The sequence below is a fragment of the Herpailurus yagouaroundi genome, unplaced genomic scaffold (assembly GCF_014898765.1).
Source record: "Herpailurus yagouaroundi ecotype Mexico unplaced genomic scaffold, PumYag 28, whole genome shotgun sequence".
In the NCBI taxonomy this organism is placed as follows: Eukaryota; Metazoa; Chordata; class Mammalia; order Carnivora; family Felidae; genus Herpailurus; species Herpailurus yagouaroundi.
In genome coordinates, this window is record NW_024412376.1 from 77,542,192 (window position 1) to 77,566,351 (window position 24,160).

At 40.7% G+C, this 24,160-nt stretch overlaps 1 protein-coding gene across 2 annotated transcripts in view; it reads right to left on the reverse strand.

Moving 5' to 3' along the window:
• The window catches only part of SGMS2 (sphingomyelin synthase 2), a 173,020-nt gene that overhangs the window by 63,042 nt on the left and 85,818 nt on the right, over window positions 1–24,160 (reverse strand). The window lies entirely within an intron of this gene.

Here is a 24,160-nt window from a genome sequence, read left to right on the forward strand (position 1 = left end):
CACCTGGCCCAGACAGCATCATGGGTAAACTCTTCCAAATATTTAAGGAAGAAATTCTACCAATTCTCTGCAATGTCTTTTGGAAGACAGAAGCGGAGGAGTACTTCCTAACTCACTGTATGAGGCCAACATTACCATAATACCAAAACCAGACAAAAACATTAAAAAAGAAAACTACATACCACCAATGTCTCTCATGAACACAGATGAAAAAATGCTCAACAAAATATTAGCAAATTTAATCCAACAATGTATAAAAACATATATCATGACTACGGATTTATACCAGGCATGCAAAGCTAATTAAATATTCAAAAATCAATAATGCAATCTATCACATCAAGAGGCTAACAAAGAAAAATCACATCATGTCAATAGATGCAGAAAAAGCATGTGACAAAATCCAGCACCCCATTCATGATAAAAACGCTCAGTTAGCTAAGAGCAGAGGGAAACTTCATCAGCTTGATAAAGAATATCTACCAAAAACCTAACATCATACTCAACACTGAGGAGCTCTTTACCAACATACTAAAATCCTAGCTAATGCAGGAGGAAAATGACATAAAAGTAGACTGGGAAGGAAAAAAAATTAAACTATCTTTGTTCACAGGCCACATGATCTTCTATGCAGAAGATTCAAAAGAACTTACAAAACCCCTGAACTAATAAAAGATTATAGCAAGGTTGTAGTTTACAAGGTTAACATATGAAAGTCAATCACTTTCCCACACATCCACAATGACCAAGTAGAATTTTAATTTTATAACATAGTACTATTTACATTAGCACTCTCCAAAAAAGAAATACTTAGGAATCAATTTAAGAAAATATGTACAAGAGCTACATGAGAACAACTACAAAACTCTGAAGATATCAAAGAAGTAAGTGGAGATATTCCATGTTCAAGCATAACAAGACTCAATTATTGTCAAGATATTAGTTCTTCCCAACCTGAACTACAGATTCAATGCAACCCCAGTTAAAATCCCAACAAGCTATTTTGTGGATATCAACAAAGTTGATACAGAAAGGCATAACACCCAGAATAGCCAGCTCAATGTTGAAGAAGACTAAAGTCAGAAGACTGACACTATCTGACTTCGAGACTTACTATAAAGCTATAGTAATCCAGACACTGTAGTTTTAGTAAAATAACAGAAAAACAAGTCAATCGAACAGAATAGAGAGTCCAGAAATAGACCCATCTAAATAAAGTCAACTGATCCTTGACAGAGGAGCAAAGATAATACCTTGGAGCAAAGACAGTCTTTTCAACAAATGGTCCTAGAATAACTGCTGGTCATCTACATGCAAACAAAACAAAAGTCTATATATAGATCGTAGCCATTCATAAAAATTAACTAAAGATGAATCATAGGCTTAAATGTAAGATACAAAACTATAAAATAATAATCCTAAATAGATAACACAGGATAAAAATAATTGACTTTGGGTATAGAGATTTTTAGATACAACCACAAAATCACAATTCATAAAAGAAATAATTGATAAACTGACTTCACTAAAATTAAAAACTTGTGCTCTGTGAAAGGCAACGTCAAGAGAAGGCAAGCCTCTCAATGGGAGAAAATATTCACAAAAGGGACTGTGATAATAAAATGTTATCTAAAATACACAAAGAGGGGCGCCTGGGTGGCTCAGTCGGTTGAGCATCCGACTCTTGAGTTTGGCTTAGGTCATGATCTCACAGTTCAGGAGATCAAGTCCCACATTGGGCTCTGTACTAGCAGTATGGAGTCTGCTTGGGATTCTCTCTCTCTCTCTCTCTCTCTCTCTCGCTCTCGCTCTCAATCTCTCTCCTCCCCCCCCCCCGTTTCTCTTCTGCCCCTCCCCTACACTCTTTCCCTCTTAAAATAAATAAATAACTTAAACATTTTTTTAAATAAATAAAATACACAAAGAATCTTAAAACTCAACAATAAGAAAACAACCCAATTCATAAATGTGTAAAAGACCTGAACAGATCTCACCAAGGAAGACATACAGATGGCAAATAAACATCTAAAAAGATGCTTCATATCATATATCACAGAGAAATGCAAATTAAAACAGTGAGATACCACTACGCACCTATTAGAATGGCCAAAATCTGTAACACCGACAAAATTAAATGCCGGTGAAGATAACAGAGTAACAGAAACTCTCATTCACTGGTGGCAGAAATGCAAGATGGTACAGCCACTCTGTAAGACAGCCTGGTGGTTTTACACAAAACTATACATACTTCAATCATATGATCCAGCAATCACACCACTTGGTATTTACCCAAGGAGTTTAAAAACTTATGTCCACACAAAAACCTGCACACATCAAATATTTATGGCAAGTAATTGCCAAAATTTGAAAGCAACAAAGATGTCTTTCAATAGATGAATGAAAAACTGTGATATACCATAGAATGGAATGTTACTCAGTTTTGAAAAGAAACGAGTTATTTCAAGCCATGAAAAGACATGGAGGAACATTCAATGTAAATTGCGAAGAAGCCAATCTGAAAAGGCTATCTACTGTATAATTCCAACTATGTGAGATTCTGGAAAAAGCAAAACTCTAGGGGCAGTAGAAAGATCAGTGAGTGCCAGGAGTTAGGGCGGGGGAATGAAAAGGAGAAGCACTAGGAATTTTTAGGGCAGTATAACTACTTTATATGATACTGTAATGGTGGATACATGTCATTATACATTTTTCAAAACCCATAGAATGGGTTTATTCTATGCAAAGCATGAACCCTAATGTAAACTATGGACTTCAGTTCATAATAATGTATCAATACTGGCTCAACAATTATAACAAATGTATGACACTGAGGCAAGATGTTTATGATAGGGAAAACTGGGGAAGTGGGGACACGGTACATGGAAATTCTGTACTTTCTGTTCAGTCTTTTTGTAAACCAAAAAAGAAAGGCTATTCATTTTTTAAAAGTTCTTCTCAGATTTACCTATAAACTCATTCATATTTAAGACAGCGGTAATTTTTTCAAAAAAAAAAATTACTCCAAATACTGTGATTTAAGCTGTAAAGCAACATTCCAACATTAATGGCAGAACAGCCCCAATTCTGTCCTTCAAGAACAATGACAATTTGCTCAAATACAACCACTGATCTAAATTTGCCTTATAATTCAAAAGCACTTAAGCCTTCTAAATGTAGAAGGCATTCTAAACACTACTTAATGTTGACGAAACATCTGTGGTCAGGGCAGCATTCCATTTTGTGGTATAACATGTTTAGATGTATAACTCCATCACAGCCCCCACAGGTTTTCATATTCTACATACGTATTCATTCCAACAAACACGAAGGCTATGCTTTGTATACCAAATGGTAGGGCACATCTCATCCCTGCGGAAATTAAAGGCCCCATTCAGTGTGCAGCCTAAACCCATATAGGGAGGGGCTCAGAACAAATCCATAACGTGCCATTTGCAAAACTGTACCCAGATGAAACCACACCTAAGACTTGTTTTGCTTCCAAAATGACACCTAAGACATCCCTTAAGAACATGCTTATAGCCGAACACTCACTTTAATGATGCCCTCTAAGTGAAGAGTTTTCTCAAGCTGTTTGCCTCAAGGAACCTTGCTACCAAGAACCTTGCGATCAGTTAAAACGCAGCTGAAATTTGCAACAGAAATAATAGCCAGATATTTCTGCCATTTGCAGAAAAAAAAAAATATTTTTCTGCCATTTGCAAAATCCCATGTAAGTTGTACACTGTGATTTTAAATGAAAATATCTCAATTTTGGGGTGCCTGGGTGGCTCAGTCAGTTGAGCGTCCAACTTCAGCTCAGGTCATGATCTCACGGTTCATAAGTTCAAGCCCCAAGTCGGACTCTGTGCTGACAGCTCAGAGACTGGACCCTGCTTCAGATTCTGTGTTTGTGTCTCCCTCTCTCTCTGCCCCTCTCCTGCTTGCACTCTGACTCTATCAAAAATTAAAATAAGAAAAACATTTTTAAAAATCTCAATTTTAATCAGCCTTCTTAAGACTTCTACGAATTACATCTTCAGTTCACAAGTGCACATGAATGCCTTTTGTAAAGAAGCACTTTACTGCACGATGATTTTAGTCTTTAGTCCTAATCCAAAGGGTGTGGGATCTGGGAACCTCTTCCTATGAAAACACCCTTGGGATGGAGGCTGATGCTAAGGAGTCTGGGCCTCAGAGTTCCATTTCCAATGTCCTGTTGCTGGCACACCCTCAGCTTATTACACTTCTCATTGACAACTGCATCCAGGGCAATTCACAGCTGACACCACATTACTTCCACTACTTCCGTTTCCAGACACAATATTTAGAAACTATTAGTAACACTTGTGGTTTATAAACAAATAATAATAAAGCTGGCTCATCAGACAGCTGTATTTGTTAAATTCTGGCTAGGTTTAAAGAGTCAAGCCAAAATCTTTGTAAAATATAATCAAATCTCATTCAGAGGAACAAAAATGTTTTTGAGGACAAATGATTCAAAAAAGAATTCTGTCAATATGTCTTTTTTTTTTTTTTAAGTTTCATGTTGGAAGGAATCAATGGATTCTTAGAATTCAAAAGTAGGTAATTAACTACTTATATAAAAAAGGGAGTATGTATCCAACCCTGATTGTTTCACAAACAGCATTTTAGAAGCACAGTGCAAGGACATCATTTAAAACAAACAAACAAACAAACAAACAAATTCAGCTTCATTTTCTTAATGATGGCTGAGTAGGGCAGGGCTCCATGGCTTGTATAAATGGGGCAAAAAGAACAGAAATGAAGTTTAGGGACTGATACCATACATTACCTTTACTTTTTGTGTTTCCCACTTAACCATTTGGAAGGAACTTTTATAAATGACATCCTTCTGGCTGTAGTTTCATACTTTTCCTTCTTCTTGTTCACCTACTAGAGGCAATGGACTTGTCGAGAAGGTAAACAAAACAACCAAAAAGAAGGATTAGAAGGGGGGAGAAGTAGACTACACCACTGAACAGAGAATCTTGAGAAAAACAATTAAAATCTGTATGTCACTGATGGTCGATGTTGGATGAAGATACAGTAACAGGAAGTAACCACTGCAAAATTTATAAGTCTGTGACACACACTAAGCCTACGTCCAAAATTCACAGAGGTACAATAGGAAATTACAAGACCGGTCATTAAGACAGGTACACCTTTCTCCAGTTTCCATGACTGTTGGCCAGATAACTAGCTTAATCTAAATTTCTCTCTCACGTACGTGAACACATAGATACAGATACAGAGAAAGAGCCAGACCAGAGGTTCTATCACCTAATTTCAGATATATTCCTTGCATTTCTCTCAACCTTATATTACATGAATTATCCTTGATAAACCCACATCCTTTAGACATGTATAATCTCAACCTGAATGACCAAAGAATCTTAGTGATAAAGAAGAGTTATATCACCCCCTTAATTTCCTTCTCTAAAAAAGGTTACTAATACTCTCTACCTTTACTTCGCTTTTCTCCTAAATTCCTATAGAGTTTCTTTTAGACAAATGTGCTGTCTCTGAAACACAGAAGCAATCACGAATCAGATTTTCCTTTTTATCCCTCTACGCAGCACCCGTTTCATGATCTTCATCATGTTTTATGAAAGTACTGGAAGAAACTGCCAAATTAATCTTCCTAAGTAGGACTGCAACTTTGTGCACATCCAAATCTTCAGGCTGCAAAACAAAACCTGAACTCCTGACAATCACCATCTTCCTGAATCTGGTCCTCACCAGGAATGCCCTGAAAATGGCACCAAATTGGATTAGAGGGACTGATTAATCCCAGCCTTCCTAGACCATTTAAGGATTTTTCATGCTGTATTTCAAATGCTTTTATTTCTCCCTTCCCAACCTCGTGGAAGATTTAAAAAAAAGTGTCTAGGTAGGTGGCATCATTACTATTGTCCTATTAAAGATGGTGTCTGCCTCAAGAAACGTTAAAATGACCCCCACAGACGATAAGTAATAAAGTATGTATTCTCAATGGTGAAAACTGGTGCTCTAAGGGTGGAAGAAATGGTTTGTAATCCTCCAAAAGGCATTAAAATTTCACAGGGGGAAGGGAGTAGTTAGGAAAAAACTGTCTAAAAAAGGCAATAATGAAAAAAAAAAAAAGGCTGAGAAACACAGATAGAGGAACCCAGAGGGCACCTTATATGCCAATTGGCTAAATGATCATGAACAAATTACTTAACCTGAGTTCCACATTCATATATAGCTGACATCATGGGTTTTTGCTCACACTGGCCAGCATCTTCTCATCCTTCACTTCTCACTTTTAATGTTCTTTCCTCAAGGGGTCCTTTCTTGACCACTGTCTAAAGAAGGTCTCCCCTCTTTTTTTCTCTGAGCACTACTGACCCACTTTCACAATTTGTGATTATATGCTTGTTTCCTTGTTTTTTTTTTTTTTTAATTTTTAACGTTTATTTATTTTTGAGACAGAGAGAGACAGAGCATGAGTGGGGGAGGGTCAGAGAGAGAGAGGGAGACACAGAGTCTGAAACAGGCTCCAGGCTCCGAGCTGTCAGCACAGAGCCCGGATGCGGGGCTCGAACTCAGCCACAAGATCACGACCTGAGCCGAAGTCAGAGGCTTAACTGACTGAGCCACCCAGGCGCCCCTTGTTACCTTGTTTTAAATGGATGGCTCCCACAGTAGGTGGTAGGCTCCATGCGGGGAGCGACCACGTCTGTCTGTTCACAACAGCACACACCCAGCCAGGCACAAAAGGGTGCTCCCTGGTTCTTGCCAAGCTCTTCCCCTTCAATGGACTTGTATTCCCCTGACATACTGAAGGGTGCACCAGCACTCTTCTCTAGAGATTAACCCCAAGAGATAGTCTTCAATACTGGCAATTCACTAACTCTTACTTTCTTTTAAAACCACTTCAAGGGGTGCCTGGGTGGCTCAGTCGGTTGGGCATCTGACTTCAGCTCAGGTCATGCATGACCTCACGGCCCATGAGTTTAAGCCCCAGGTTGGGCTCTGTGCTGACAGCTCAGAGCCTGGAGCCTGCTTCACATTCTGTCTCTGTCTCTGCCCCTCCGCTGCTCATGCTCTCTCTCTCTCTCTCTCAAATATAAAATAAAACATTAAAAAAAAAAACAAAAACAACTTCCAGGTCTCCTTGGCCCCAGAGCATAACCTGCCAGAAATTTTCCCAAGGATCTTTGATCAATTATAAAAATTTTAGTATGGGGGCACCTGGGTGGCTCAATCAGTTAAGCGTTTGACTCTTGATTTCCACTCAGGTCAGGATCTCACGGTTCATGAGATTGAGCCCCACATTGGGTTCTGCGCTGATAGCTCGGAGTCTGCTTAGCATTCTCTCTCTCTTCCCCTCCCCTGCTTGAGCTCTCTCTCAAAATAAATAACAAACATTTAAAAAATTTTAGTATGGGGGCCCCTGGGTAGTTCAGTTAAGTGTCCATCTTCAGCTCAGGTCATGATTTCATGGCTCGTGGGTTCAAGACCCGCGTCGGGCTCTGTGCTGACAGCTCAGAGCCTGGAACCTGCTTCAGATTCTGTGTCTCCCTCTGTCTCTGCCCCTCCTCCATTCACACTCTCTCTTTGTCTTTCAAAAATGAATATATGTTAGAAAATCTTTTTTTTTTTTAAATCTTAGTATGACTTTCAGAGTTTTTACATTAATAAACTTGATATTAAGAGGGATGAGTTAGGGAAGGAATGTGCATACTTTTTAAATTCAATTTTGAATATCAAAATGGTACTTTTTACTCTTCAAGGTGTCCAAGATTTTAAAAGCCCTTCCTTTTCTTAGTCTAGTGGCTGTTGTTCTACCTTTGGGTGTATCAATAACTGAGCTGCTAATAGATGATACAATGGAATAGTCTAGGATATATATCCAATTCCACTACATGCAGGGAGAAAAATCTGATGTGAACAAGAAGTGAGTGTTTGTATTAGGTAGAGAGAAACACAATGAGATATGAGAAGTCATTTCAAATCAGAACAGCTAACATTTGGAGAGCACTGCTCCCTCAAAATAGCTCCTGTCCATTTAGGAGGAGCCAGGTCAGCCATTATTACAGTAAAGTGAATCTTGGTAAAAATGTAACATGAGGGAATCATGTAAAATCCTAAATGTAAAATTTTTTTAATGTTTATTTATTTTGAGAGAGAGCTCAAGCAGGGGAGGGGAATAGAGAGAGAATCCTAAATGTAACAAGAGAATCACGTGTGTGTGTGTGTATATACATATATATATATATACACACACAGATACATATGTGTATCTGTGTGTATATAGATGTATGTATATATGTGTGTGTATATATAAGTATATGTGTGTCTCTCTACAGCATCCAGACATTTGGCAAGTTTTAAACTACAAGTTTAGTTGGAGGAAGTAAAAGAAAAAATACATATACACATATGTATGTGTTACATATATATATATTACACATACATACATGGGAGTATATAATCCACATATATCTACCTAAAAATGTGTACATTATATGGATTAAAACAAAAAAAAGCATAAAATATTTCATTCCTTCCATTTTCTATTAAATGCGGTCTTTACTTAGGGTGGCCATATAATTTAACATCCTAACCAGGCCAGTTCTGAGAGTGCCAGATAACCTTACCAGTAATGACACCAGCACAGCAGTTATACACTGCGGCTGTCCTGGGCATACAAGGACATGGTCACCTTAATAATAATAAAGTCCATGGAAAACTGCAAGATTTCACAAAATAAATATAAGATGAACAATATTAAAATGTGTCCCCTTTAGAAAAGTTTTTTTAAAAAGGCTCTAAGAAATAAATCTTAAAAGATGAAGTCCACAAAAAACTTGCTCTATTTGGGACAACAACCTGCCAAAGAATACAAATTAAAAAATGAATAGTAAAGGATTAAACTAGGGAATTAGCCTCTAAGAGGACCAGCAGCTTAAATTAATATTTTCTTTAATTAAGAAAGCCAATCCTTTCTAAAACCATAAGCTGATCCCATATAGACATTTCTGCACCACAGACTCTAATACCACTTAGTTATTTTTGTTACTAGGAAACATTTGCACAAAAACAAGATTTATATTCTCCTCTTGCTTCTATTCTTCCACCTAAAGGAGTAATCCTCCATTATTAGCAATGCACTTACTATCTCCACAGCAACTAGTGTAATTGTGGTGTTGCAACAGGCGGAGAATGAAGTGGAAAACAAAATAATAGAAATAGTGTAGAAGAAATAAAATTTCCACACAGCCTTGGTGAGGAAATAAGCACGCGCGCGCGCACACACACACACACACACACACACACACAAGGAAACTTGCTAAAAAGAAGCCTTTTGAAGTTGTTAGTTGCTTCTAGGCCTTTAAGATGCATAAGTATGCAAGGGGGTAAAAATGGTAAATTGTATGGAGTAACTGCAGATGTCTTCTCCCCAAGAACTTGAAGATGGGGAAGAGGGGTGGTTTCTGGAAGAGAAGTGATTTCCACAGGTGTTCACATGTGGATCTCAAGAAGGTATAAAGTACAAATGAAAGGTCTAAGAAGAGAGGACCAGAGCAAAGACTAGAGCTAAGCAAGCCTTCCAAAGCAATCACTGGCCAACAGGTGTTGGGGGAGGAGTGGGAGGGGGGGCAATCCTGGGCAAAAGGGGAACATCAGTCCAGGCAAGACCATGGCTGTAGAAGGCAGAGGGCAGCAAACTAAGAATCAGGAAATCTAGGCTCTTCATTGGCCTCTGCTGATACAATACAGGAGTAAATAACACAAGGAAAAACGCAGTTTCAAAAATACTCAACGCATTAATTCAGAAAACATGTACTGAGTGTCTGCATCATGCTAAGAAATTAAAACACACACACACACACACACACACACACACACACACACAGTATAAGTTTTGCTATCAAAGAGCTCAGTCTGAAAGAACCTAATTTCAACAGAAAATCACCTTCCAATATGGTAGTCCAGTTGACAGAGAAAGGCCTAAGTACTCCAGAACAGTGAGGGAACCCCTAGCCCCCAGGGGTGATGTGGAGAAGGGAGACTGTGAGGAAAGCTTCCTGCAGGACCTGCTGTGGGTCAATTCATTTGTGCTTTAAATCACTTCTCTAAAAAACAAGGTCACCACGTAAAAGAATCTTCCACATTGCTAAACCCAATGAATACTGTGTTCTCCTTGTAATCAACTTTTCAAGAACTTACAACAGAACTAATTACTCCATCCTGCTCTAGACATTTGATTCTGCTATTCTGGTCCTTCTCCTGCCTTGCTGGTTATTCCATAGTCTCCTACTTGATCTTTCAACTCGGTTATTCCCTGGGGTGTGATCTCAGTCTCTCTTCTCTGCCTACAAAATCTCCTTAGACGACAGTAGATTCCCCATAACTTTACATAGCACCAGTCCCATGCTGAAACAGCTCCCACACCGACCGCATCCCTGAATGCAGGTCTCTTGGTCATGGCTGGCTATCTGACATCTGTCTCCATTAGGATGACTAACAGGCAACTCAAACTAACCAATGTCCAAAACAGAACTCTATTCTCTACAACTGTCTCACCCACCAAAAATCTGGGAGTCCTCCTTGACTTCTCCTACTCTCTCATGCCCCTCATCCAACCTAACCATAAGTCTTGTCAATTCAATCTCCATACCTCTCAAATGCATCTGGGGTTCTCCCTCTCTCATACGGCCTCCCATACAGGCTGCATCCCTTCTCGTGCAGTAGCTTAACAACTGATCCTGCTTCTACTCTTGCTCCTTTCCACCTCATTCTCTGCCCAGCAGCCACAGTCTTATAAATGTAAATCAGATCATGCCTGCTCCTTCTTAGATCAAGTCATAAGGCCTTCTCACTGCATTTGCAGTTAGGCCCATACTCCTCACAAAGTCTGCAAGCCCCATCCAACCTGGTTCTGCCGGCTGAGCCACTTCTCCCTCACTGCTGGCTCCTTCCCACCACTTGTGTGACCAAGCACTCTCCTCCCCAGGCTGATGCATATGCCCTTCCCTCTCATCCTTCACAACCCAGTACAAGTCTCACTGCTTCCAACAAACTTTTCCCAACTGTGCTAGAACAGGCTTCCCCAGTCACTCTCCACCATATCACTCTTAAGTTGCCCTTAAAGACCAGCTCTGCCTCTGAACTTAACCTTCTTTACTTATTGGTTTTACTTGTTTATCATTGTGCAATCTTTCTTTTCAGCGTCCTTTCCTCTCTCAACGCATAAACTCAAACAATCTCCATTAGGGTAGGAGCCCTGACTGCTATTCACTGAATCTCTAGAATCAAGAATAAAGTCTAGCACCTAGCAAGTGCTCACAACATTGTGTTAAATGTGCTAATCAACTTCAGAAGGAATCAAGGAGGGCTTGGAACTATGTCTCAGCCATCTGTATAGTGTCAGTACATTTATGAAACCCAAAGAAACCTATCTTGAGAATTTGGTGAGAACAGTGGCTTGCCCAATAGCTGGGGAATGTTTTGCTATGAAATCCTCTGCTTTTAGTTATGTTCCCACACAGAAATGCACTCTTCCCTTCCTTCCCTCCTCCCCTCCCATGTCTCCCTCTCTCCTCTCTCCCTCTCACATCGTGCCTGTGTCTTCTTATATTCTAATCTGTTTCTGGCAGACCAATATTTGGTATCAAGTAATAATTTCTGTGATCTAGGTTTTAGAGTGGACTTGCTCCTCAAATTGTTACAATAGGGAACCGAACAAGGGCATACATGAGTAAGCAGCATTATGTATATACACAGGGCAAGGACAGGATGAAGACAATGATAGATAAACAGGTAGAGAGTGAGGTGACAGATGAGAGGAGTTAAATGTGGGGAGGCACTGGGGCTGAGACCAGGCCAGATGCTTCACACATCCTATGGTATCAGCTCATAAATGCATAGGAACAGTCATCTTTTCTCTAAGCATTATCCTAATAATCTACATGTTTCATTTATAGGCCTAGGCACACCTCCTGGCATTGAAATTCACAAATTTATGTTACAGATAACCTCAGAGAGATGTTCCCCGGTACCATTCAGCCTGTTCACTCTTTCCAGCAAAAGGCACAAGAACCAGTTTTTTCTGGTGCTAAGGCGACACCATGATATAATTAATTCAGTTTTTATACAACACACCAGAATCACTAGATGGCAACTATTAAGGAATTATCCTCAGATTCATGCAGGGTATTTTTGCTTAAAGATAAAATTGGTCACAGCTGCACTTCCCAGTACAGTAGTTGCTAACCACAGATAGCTAAGCATGCGAGACATGGCCAATGCACACAGAGATGTGCTGTTAAGTGCAGAATGTATACGAGATTTCAAAAATTTAGAAACAAATAAATATTCCCAGAATTTTTATATTGACTATAATTGGCAATAGTAAATAGAATATTTTGATCTATTCAGTTAAAGTATGTTCTTAAAGGGGCACCTGGGTGGCTCAATCAGTTGAGCATCTGACTTCAGTTCAGGTCATGATCTCGTGGTCCGTGAGTTCGAGCCCCGCGTCGGGCTCTGTGCTGACAGCTCAGAGCCTGGAGCCTGTTTCAGATTCTGTGTCTCCCTCTCTCTGACCCTCCCCCCGTTCATGCTCTGTCTCTCTCTGTCTCAAAAATAAATAAACGTTAAAAAAAAATTTTTTTTTAAATATGTTCTTAAAATTAATTTCACTTAAAAAAAAAACTTTTGTAATGTGGCTGTTGGAAAATTCAAATTATACATGTAGCTATCATGTGTGGCTCATATATATTTCTATTGGCAAACACTGAGTTCTTAGGGGATGGTTACCTCCTGGGGGGCAGGGCAGCACCTTGGTCCCAGGTCTGATCTTTGCCCAGAAACTATTTCATCAGCTCACCCAGGAGAGAGAAGCTCTGATTCATACTAACAAAAGGTGCAACAGGAAACATTTATCTATTAACTTATCAGGGATGGCTATGAGATAGGATAGATACCTTCTGGTACTGGTGAAGGTTACTAGGCCTCTTACATAACTAAGACATCTTCATTCCATGATGGAGATATTGGCAGGGAAGGCAAACTATTAACCAAGAATTGCCTGATGAGGAGAAAATGCAAGCAAAGGAGTCCAGAGTCCTATAGGAGCCCGGCACCCCTAGAGCCGAGGCTCGAGAAGTTCCTAGACTAAGGAGATGAGAGCCCAGAAAAATCTCCTCCCAAAGCATTTTAGAACACAGACCAAAAGCTTCTTTCCTACACATCATTTAAGTTTCTTCCAAACCTTCACATTTAAGATGAAATCAATCCTACTTTTTTTACGCATATATAATTTCCCCCTTAAATTAACAAAGTGACTCCAAATCTCAAAGGGGTACATTCAAAGGAAATGCAAATATGAAAATGTCCTATCTCTGTGGTTTTAAAAGTTTCCATTTTTTAAATATTTCTACACAAGGCAGTCTCTTCTCCTAGAAACAGTCATATATATATATATATATATATATATATATATATATATATTTATACCATCCAGCTAATTTTCTACCAATATTTCTTTAAAATTATTTTTAAAAATCTTACATTAGCCCTTATTTCATTTGTTAAAATTTTATTTATGTATTTATTTGAGAGACAGAGAGATGAGAGTGCTTGGGGGAGGGGAAGAAAGAGAGGAAGAGAGAGAGAATCCCAAGCAGGCTCCATGCTGTTATCACAGGGCCCAAATCAAGAACCATGAGATCATTACCTGAGCTGAAACCAAGAGATGGACACTTAACTGAGCCACCCAGGTGCCCCTTTCATTTTTTAATATAGGAAAATCCCAAGATTTTATTCCTTACACTGCTATGTCTACATTGTACAAAGGAGAGACCCTGACTTTTAAAATTTTATTTATTTATTTATTTATTTATTTATTTATTTATTTATTTAGATGGAGAGGGAGAGTGAACAGGGGAGGCACAGAGAGAGGGGGAGAGAGAGAATCCCAAGCAGGCTCCACGCTGTCAGCACAGAGCCCAACACAGGGCTCAATCTCAAACTGTGAGATCATGACCTGATCCAAAATCAAGAGGCTGAAGCTTAACAGACTGAGCTACCCAGGCTCCCCAGAAGAGACCTTAATTCATGGAAGTTGTCTCCAAATCACAACATAAGATTAGCTATTGGATGATTCCTTTAAAAAACAAAACAAAACTAATCCCATCCATTATAATCCTTGTTATTTTTTTTAATGTTTATTTTTCAGAGACAGAGAGTGTGCGTGCAAGCAAGCAGGGGAGGGGCATAGAAAGAGGGAGACACAGAATCCAAAGCAGGCTCCAGGCTCTGAGCTGTCAGCACACATCCCGACATGGGGCTTGAACTCACAAACCATGAGATTATGACCTGAGCCGAAGCTGGATGCCTAACCGACTGAGCCACTCAGGCGCCCCCCCCCCCAATTCTTGTTATTTTTAATTCTAGTAATTGATTCTTTGATTCCAAGATATCACCTACTCTGGGGTCCTCTAACCCTCTGGATACTTATTATAGACGATCCAATGAATGATACCATCTTTTATTTAATTTGCTATAGTTTGGGAAGTCCTTGTACAGATATGCCCTTGCTCTCAGAGAATTCATAATAAAGTTGCCGGATAAGCAAAGAGCAGATTTAGAAAAAAATTAAAGAACTCTGGAGTCAGAACTCAAGTGATAATCCCCCCCACATTTGGACTATCATCTTACCCCCAAACAAACGCAGAGTGGTGATGACCACCACGTGGAGTGCAGAGCCATATTTCTGTCCTGCAACTCTGATGAAAAAGGCCCAGCAAAGTGGTGCTACTTGCTCCAGAACCAACAGACTTTTTTTTTTGCTGAAACCTTGGTACTGTCACTTTAAATGTTTGCTAGGTTTAAGAATGTACAGAATTATCAAAAGCCCCCAAAGCGGTTAGTTTTGCATGTAAAATATGATAGCCCCCAAAATATAAGCACTTGCTATACCTGATGTGCCATAACAATAAATCATGAGATTACACAGCTTTCCCAGTGCTGGCCTAAGGAACAGATCCAAATGCAGATTGTTGTGGTAACTCTATTAGTTTCTCTTTGCTGCTGTAACAAGTTACTACAAATTTGGCGGCTTACACAACACACATTTATTTTCTTACAGTTCTGGAGGTCAGAAGCACAAAATGGGTTGCACTAGGCTAGAATCCAAGTGTGAGCAGGACTGTATTCCTTTTGGGAGGCACTAGGGGAGAATCTATTTCCCTACCTTTTCCAGCTTTGAGAGACTGCATACATTCCTTGGCTAGTGGTCCCCTTCCATCTTCAAGGCCAGCAATGGTCCTCTAAGTTTTTTAAACTCAAAACTGCTAGTTCGGACTCTCTGATTCTGACTCCTGTGCTTCTCTTTTCCACTGGGTCCAACCAAATAATCCAGGCTAATCTCCATGTGGTAACATCAGCTGATTAGCAACTTTAATTCCCCCTTGCCATGTAACATAGTAGATACACAGATCCTGGGGATTAGGATGTGAAACCTTTGAGGAGGGCCATGATTCTGTCGACCACCATCTCCAATACCAATTAGAAGACAGTCAATGAAACCTCACATGTACAAATACTGGCCCCCAATAGAACTTTCAACTATGTTATAACAGGTGAAAGCCTTAAAACTTAAAAAATAAATATCATGGGGCACCTGGGTGGCTCATTCGGTTGGGAGTCCAACTTCAGCTCAGGTCATGATCTCACAGTTCGTGAGTTTGAGCCATCAATTCCTGTGACTTACCACCCAGAGGATTAAACTAGGTCCTGTATTTCAGTATCAGTATTGAAAGATGGTGATGCTTAACTTTCAATACAGTATTGTCAGACATAGTTCTCTAAAAGTTTCCGAGTGTTCAGTCAGGGTTGGTATTGAGTCTGGAAAAGAAGGACATTCTTCCATTCCCGAGATTAGTGCACACGGCTCAGCATGATTTGCAATTTTATGCCTGCTACTCTAATGATATATATTTTTTAATTTTTTAGGTTTATTTATACTTGAGAGAGAGAGGGAGAGAGAGAATCCCAAGCAGGCTCTGCAGTGTCAGTGCAAAGGCCGACGAGGGCCTCGAACCCATGAACTGTGAGATCATGACCTGAGCCGGTCACATGTTCAACCAACTGAGCCACCCAGGTGCCCCTCCATGCTAGATTCTTTAAGTGCAATGGTTCAACTCCACTGCCAAACTGTCTGCTTTCAAAATCTAATTCTGCCTCATACCAGCTCTGTGACCTTAGGCAAGTTTAACCTCTCTGTCTCAGATGGGGATTCTTAAAACGGGGATAATAATATCGGCCTCAGAGTGTTTGGGGAGAAGTAGAGAAGTTCTAAGTGCTCAGAAAAAACCCTGGCAAATAGTGAGTGCTTTAAGTATTTGGTGAATAAAATTTTAAATGTTCCTGCTTGCTGCTTATAACTTGCCAAACTATATTCCAAGGGAATGTGCTTCTCAGCACTAATCCATTATAGAGGATATATCATAAACACACACAGATTATATATACATATATATGTATATATAATATATATAAAATTTTATTATATATATGATATATATAAAATAATTATATATTATCATATATTTATTATATACTATTATATATATAATATATATATAATTTTTTAACAAAAACAATGCCTTTTTTTGCTATTAAAGTTGGGTAGCTACTGGGGTGGTCATAACTGGACATTAAACAACTTGCTGGACAAATGCAAATCTCAGAAAACAGTAGCAGCTGTGTGAAATAAACCGTCTCAGGGCCTCCTAAAGAAAGACTCACAGCATCGGGGAGGACAGTGGGGTCTGTGATTCTTAATGGCCCTGGGCATTTTCTGGGACAGTGGTGTTCATGGTACAATACTCTTCAGAAGGCTGTGCTCCGTAAGGCACAGCAATTGTGCTACGTTAATGCTACCAGCATCTGCTGAGAGGGCTGGCATATTGTGATTGCTACTTTGAAAGCTTTTCAGCATTCACAGATGATGTTATATAGTTCTTATGAAAGTTCTTGAATTCAATGGCAAATCACAAACAACTTCAATTATTTCATTTTAACCGTGATGAGGAGGAGGAGGGAAGGGTGAAGGATAGGACCCAGACCCTACCAACAGGCATGATGTGATGAATGGCTATTCTATTGCAAAAGAAATAATGCTGGAGCACCTGGGTGCTCAGTCGGTTAAATGTCTGACTTCACCTCGAGTCATGATCTCACGGTTCGTGAATTCAAGCCCAGTGTCAGGCTCTAAGCTGACAGCTCAGAACCTGGAGCCTGCTTCAGATTTTGTGTCTCCCACCCTCCCCTGCTTGTGCTCATGCGCGCGCTCTCTCTCTCTCAAAAATAAACGTTTAAAGAAGTTTTTAAAAAATAATGAGAAATAATTTGATTTTTAAGGTAACAGAATTGAACCCTTTGTTTTAAAAGTTAGAGATGCAGGTTATATGCAAAAAAAATAAAATAAAATAATGAAAGCTAAGCCACTGAGTATTTACTATGAACCAAGCATTACCCTTGAAGTTTTGCTCACAAAGTTTTATACATCATACGGTCACCTTATTGAAGTAAATATTTTATTCCCTTTTTATAGCCGGGAAATGGAGGTTCATCTGAGAAAGCTGCTCAAGGTCACCTAGTGGCGAGGGGTGGTGTTGGGATTCATGACACCCCACTATCCTCCCTGATGAGTGTGTCTTTCTTTAGGAGGCCACAAGACCATATATTTCACACAGCTGCACTTGTCCAGGTGGGTCTAAGCCTGTGTGTGTTCATCTCTCTGGTGTTACTTCATGACCTGAGGTCATCTGAGACCAAAGAAGCATCCCAGCAGATGGGGTGGTAAACATACAATCCCGTATCAAAATATCCACTCCCTAAAAACTGCCATATTTCCAAAGCCAGTGAAAAGATTACAGAAAGCCTGGAGGGATATCGGGCAGTGTGGGACATTAGAATCAGCCGGCCCTCCCTTCAAACCCTTGCTCTGTGGTCTTGAGTGTGTTAACATTTCTAAAAATGGCTTCCTTACCTCCACAGTGGAGACAGCACAGTTTCTGTTTTGCAGGGCAGTCTGGAGATGAAGAGAGTGGTTCCAGGGTAGATGAAAAAATGCTATCTCAGAGTATCTGCCATTACTCAACCATCACTATTTTCCCCGATTAGCTCCAGCTTCTGGGTGTGAAGAAGCTTAGAGGACAAGCTCTGTGTCAAAGGCCTGGCTTCAAGTTCAACTACTGCTGTAAGTGTCTTCCGGAGAGGTCTCCACTTGTCTTTGGACATGGGCTGCCATCTAAAGGTATGCCTCCACGGCCCCTCAATTCACTAAGTGGTCCATGATCCAAAACCATATAGTCTTTCTTTGACTGGCATCCCTACCCCTAAATAAAAACTCATTCCTTCTCATTTTCTCTAGGTATTAGATCAGATTACCTACTTAAAGTAATTCCCAGGTTAAGGAAAAGGATCCTTAACTCATCCAGTGAAGTGTATGTTAAGAGTGCCTTCCCAGAATGGTTCTCCTTGGCAAAACAGGCCAAGGAGGCCTCTGACACATGTTGTCACACCTGCCAGGCCAGACGCTCCAGGGTCACGCACGACCCCAGTTCCAAGAGGAGGAGCCAACCCTGAGCAGGCCTCTAGCACATTTCCATCTTGGTCTCTGCAGTTGTCTCTCCATCTCCAGGGCTACCCCTCTCTTCAGCTCCTTCCCAGTTGAGGAACAGCTTTTCAAGAGTTTAATTCGTATCACGTATTTTGCATTTCTAATCATCTTAAAAAGAGGCAAGGGCACCTGGGTGGCTCAGTCGATTATGCACCGGACTCTTGATCTCAGCTCAGGTCATGATCTCACAGTTCGTGCGTTCGAGCCCTGCATCAGGCTCTGCGCTGATGGCACAGAAAGCATCCTGTCTCTCCTCTCTGCCCCTCACCTGCTTGTGCATTCTCTGTCTCAAAATAAATAAACTTTAAAAAAATTTTAAGGAGGTAATTAAATTCCAGGGGTCGACACTTCTCCCCCAATTTTCCATAAATATGATGCCTCCAGCTCCACAGTTTCAATTGGAGAGCAATTTACCTTTGTTCAGATACTCACTGAACACTTTCTTCGTGAAACAAGTACAGCCAAATAAACTTAAGAGTCAAGGACGCCCTAAGGTGGGTACTTTAGCTCCTTCCCAATTCTGCCCAAGGCTAACCCTGACATCTGGGCATCTTTCTTTCCACAGATGAAATGCATCACTATAAATGAACCTCAGCACAGACAGTACCAGGCAAAGAAGTGACATTCACCTGAAGGGGTCCTTCCAGAATCTTTCACCTGATTTGACTTTTAGTACCTGGCTTTCTTTTCAGACACTTTGGCTTTGAATTTGTTACCTCCTCTTTAACAATTTTAATATGTTGTTTTATTCTTTTTTAACAGTACAACACTCAATCCACTTAATGCTTCTTTTTAAAAAAATCTAAGAATGTGCCAAATTTGGTTTGAAAGTTTTAAGTGCCATGATTAAACACGAAACAAAATTGTAAAGCTGAATCTTAAATTGTCAGCAAATCATCAAGTTAGGGTTTGGTAGCAGGGGAAACTAACCAGCAAATAACAGATTACCCTATTTATATTTTCATCCTAGAAAAGTCATGGATAGAAATTAGAACTGATCTGAGTTTCTGTATGAAAAGGCTAAATTGGGGGCGCCTGGGTGGCTCAGTCGGTTAAGCATCCGACTTCCGCTCAGGTCATGATCTCACGGTCCGTGGGTTCGAGCCCCGCGTCGGGCTCTGTGCTGACCGCTCAGAGCCTGGAGCCTGCTTCAGATTCTGTGTCTCCCTCTCTCTCTGACCCTCCCCCGTTCATGCTCTGTCTCTCTCTGTCTCAAAAATAAATAAAAAATAAAACATTAAAAAAAAAAGAAAAGGCTAAATTGAACACTATGCATAATCTAACATCCTTTATTAAAACCATAAGAACAGAGTAACTGGCATTGGAAATGCAAATGTAAACCCATAGCAAAATTTAAATGCTCACTCCAGGTAGCAAAGAGGGTATGATAGAATAATAAAACATGAGAATGCATAAATGAAGAAATGCTTTATACCTATAATGAAAATTAGCTAGTGGAAATTTATTGCCCTTTCGTTAAATCAACCCAAAAATGTGTTACCAATGATATGCTTTTCAAGAGATCAAACAACAAACACATAAGGTTTTTTTAAAAGGTGACCTATTTAAAAGTGATGGTGCTTAGTCTTAAAGCTAGTGTAGTGATAAATCTGCTAAATGCAATGACTGAAAGTTTTAACTTGGTCATCCTACTGGGAATGAAGGAGGCAAATTGTAGAAGCAGAATTTCTTCCAGAGAGCTACCAGGCAAAATTAGCACTGCTCCATTCTGCTATATTTCCCCACAAAACTTTAGCTTTACAGCGAACAACAAAATACAAGCCCAAATAGCTCTTTAAGAAAGCCTGTGTGTTCTGTTTTCATCAGATAAATCCCTTGCGTAATGAGCTACTGACCTATTGTGCAGCTCCACAGAGAATGTTGATCCTATTGCTGAAATCTTATGAGAAACACTAAAGGAACACAGAAACTAAAACTCTTAAATTTTAAAGAGAGAGGAGAAAGTTTTCTAATTCTGAATATCATTAAAAAAAAGGCAGCTAAATTGAACATTATAATTCACTTTTTAAAATGCAAAATGACTAAAGTGATCATGGATTATATACTCATAGACATAGCTAGAAGGATACTTAATGCAGAGTTGCTTAAAATAGTAAAAACTGGAAGCAAACTAACTGTCCAAAAATAGGCGATTGGTTCAGCTGGGATGCAGCCATATAATAGAAAATTATAAAAGCTGCTGTAAAAGAGTATTTTAGTGATAAAGACGTCCATATTTGAATGAAAAAAGCAAGTTAGAAAATAAGGTATAGGGAACAAACTCAGTTTTGTAGAGAATGACTTTCTAGCAGTGCAACTTCAGGAAAGTTATTTTCTCTCTTTAAATCAGTGTTCTCAATACACATTAGCTCTTTGTGTTATATGTTCACAGGGTGAAAAAATTTGAAGATATAGTATTAAGTGATTTTCTGAGTGATGGCTGGTTTGTTTATCTGTACTTTTAAAGTTACATAAGTAATATACTTATCATATGGGGGAAATTTAAATAAATTGGAATATTCTCACACAGAAATCATCTTCTTAAAAACCTACCATAGAGTTTTGCTCACAGTAACTAAGCCTTGGTTGAGTTGAATTTACCCTTCAGATTTCATTTAAACCAGTTTGCTCTGGGGTTCACCTAAAATTACTTAATTTAACAGCCAAACTTGCCTATAATATTTTTATTGGACAAAGGAAGGCATACTTGCATTGTTCAGCCTCTTACGAATTTATGAGCCCCATTTCAGGACTCATTAGAAAGCCACTGGATCTTGCTATTACCAGTGGGAGGCAGCCTATGGGAGCCTAGTCTCTTTCTGTTTCCTCCCCATTCCCCACTGTCTCCTCTTTTTTGGCTCCTTCTTTCCCCCTCTATTTTCAAAGCCAAGGGACGCTCTGTACTGACTGTAAGCTTCAAGGACAGTTACAAAATCTCCTTCGTGTTAGCATCACCAGTACCTAGCACAGTGACTGGAATAGAGTATCTGTTCACTAAATGTTCACCAACTGAATGAAGTGAATAAATGTCTGACAGTTCAGGTTAGAGGCTTCAATTCCCCCATAAGATAGCCAGATAAAGGTACGTAGGCTACTCTAGTCTGAAACTGTCTAGTAATTGTCAACCCCCCTCCCCCCAAAACAAAACTCCCTTCAAAGTGTCACTTCTTTAAAAAAGAAAAAGTCCAGGGGCACCTGGGTGGCTCAGTTGGTTAAGCCATGGACTCTTGATTTCCACTTGGGTCATGATCTCACGGTTCGGTTCGCGAGTTCCAGCCCCACATTGGACTGTGCACTGACAGTGTGGAGCCTGCTTAGGATTCTCTCTCTCCCTGCCCCTCCCCATCTCATGCTATCTCTCTCTCTCTCTCTCAAAATAAATAAACAAAAAAATAAGAAAAAGTTCTCGTTTGTATTCTATTGTCTATTTTAATAGATGTAAGATTATTTTTATTTTCCCCTATATATTGTTTAAAGTATCTGGAAAATCCCAGTTTAAGTAACTTGCTCAAATAGGGAGAGTCAGGTTACCACCCAGATAGCCTCAGGTCTCCTGGATTCCAAAGCCCAAGACCATTCTACATCATGTGGTGTGAAAAATTCCCTCTGACCTTTGACCCTAAAAGCCGTTTTAGATATGGTTAAGAACAAACGTTTTCAATATCACCCAAGTAAATACTTCCTATCCCTCCAAATACTTCCTAGGGCTTTATAAAATCCCAGAAGAGAAACGGAGACCAGGAGGCAGCAGCCCAAAGGTGTCCAGTGTTTCCCTCCAGGTTTATAAGTCAACCAGCTTTACTTAAAAATGAAAACTAAAGAAACCAAATTAAATATTAACTTGCAAAACAACACTTCAACCAGAAGACTACCCTGAAGTAAGGCTAGCAGCAAACTAAGGAAAGGACCATGAGAATTTTGCACTGCTTATTTGGGGGTGGGGGGGAGTTAAGGGTAAAGTTAGAGTTTTCCACACGTCCAGTCTTCCTCCAAATTCTAGGTTTGTCAGTTTCAGCCGTTGCTCTGGTTCTGTTTAAACAGTGAACAAGCAATTCCCCTGAAATGGGGTGGCAACCAAAACCTGTCAGGTATCCACAATGAAAGGTTTAGCTTCCTGAAGATCTGAGGAACTTGCCAAAGGATTTCTCACGCTAGACCACAGCCCACCAAGTTTACTGAGCAGGAAATTCTGTGGCAATTCACTGGTTATCACCCAATCCAGCACTCAAACACACTATTATTTATACATAAAGTCACAATTTGTTGGGGTCTGAGTTGTGCCATACATTATGACAGGTCTTTCTTGCTTTAACCCTCATTATTCTCATCTGTAGTTATAGTCCCATTTTACTGCTTCAGAGTGTTTAATGTGACTGGGAACCCACCATTAGTAGAGGAGACTACGAGCGACACCAACGATCTGAAAAGTTCAAATTCAAAATCCACACCCAACCTGGGGTCACTAAACAGTTGAATGTCTTCAAAATTTAGCATAAACGTCAAAACGTTTTGAGGTCATATTAGAGCAAGCAAGATGAAACAGAAGAATGGCCAAGACTGATGAACAGAAAGAAAAGACTGCAGAACATGTGAGTTGTTTCAAGGGGTCGCCGCGGGTTATTGACGACGATCCGTATCTCGGAGAGGTAGACGCGTCCACTCCCACCCATCTGCGCTGAGAAACCTACCCTCCCTTTCCTTAAGCCAAGTAACTCGGGAATGCCAACCGTTGAAAGGCTTCAGGGAGGGCAGCCCAGGGCTGGACTGTTACTGTCCACACGTCGTCAGTAAGTGGCTCTCAGAAAAGAACAAGACAGTCCCTCCTCCACCTCCTGAACTTCAGTGCTGCCCTCCGGAGTGGCTCTGGACAATGCACGGTTTAATCTGTGTCCTTTCAACGCCAGGACCGAGTTACCCGAAATGGTTGCAAATGAATGAGACGAATGCTCAGAGCTGGGAGACTCGGCCACACACGCACCCCCTAGCAGGCAAAACCTGGAGAAGGATGCCCTGGGGCGGGGCGCGCGGGGGCCGAATTAGAGCCACGTCCGCGTTCGCCATCCACCTTCCCCCTCCCCGCGCCGCGTCCGTCGCGCGGCTTCTCAGCCCGGTCTCCTCCCCCGGCCCCTCCGGGCGCTCCTCACCCGCTCTCAGCCTGGGGCTCCCGACGCTCCCGGCCGAAGGCGGCGGCTCCCGGGCGGGATCGGCCAGGGGACGGAGCCCACTGCCGCAGCCACCCCCGGACCGAAGCCGCTAGAAAGTTTGCTCGGGGTCTCTCGCCGTGCGCGCCGCGGCCCCGCCGAGGAAGCCGCTCTCCGGTTCCCTCCCGCGGCCGCCGCCCCCGAGGCCGCTCCCGGCGGCGCTGCAGCACGGGGCCGGGCTCGGCGGCCGAGGACGGCTCCGTGCGCGCCGAGGGCGGGGTGACCCCGCCCCCCGCACGGCGAGAGACCCCGAGCAAACTTTCTAGCGGCTTCGGTC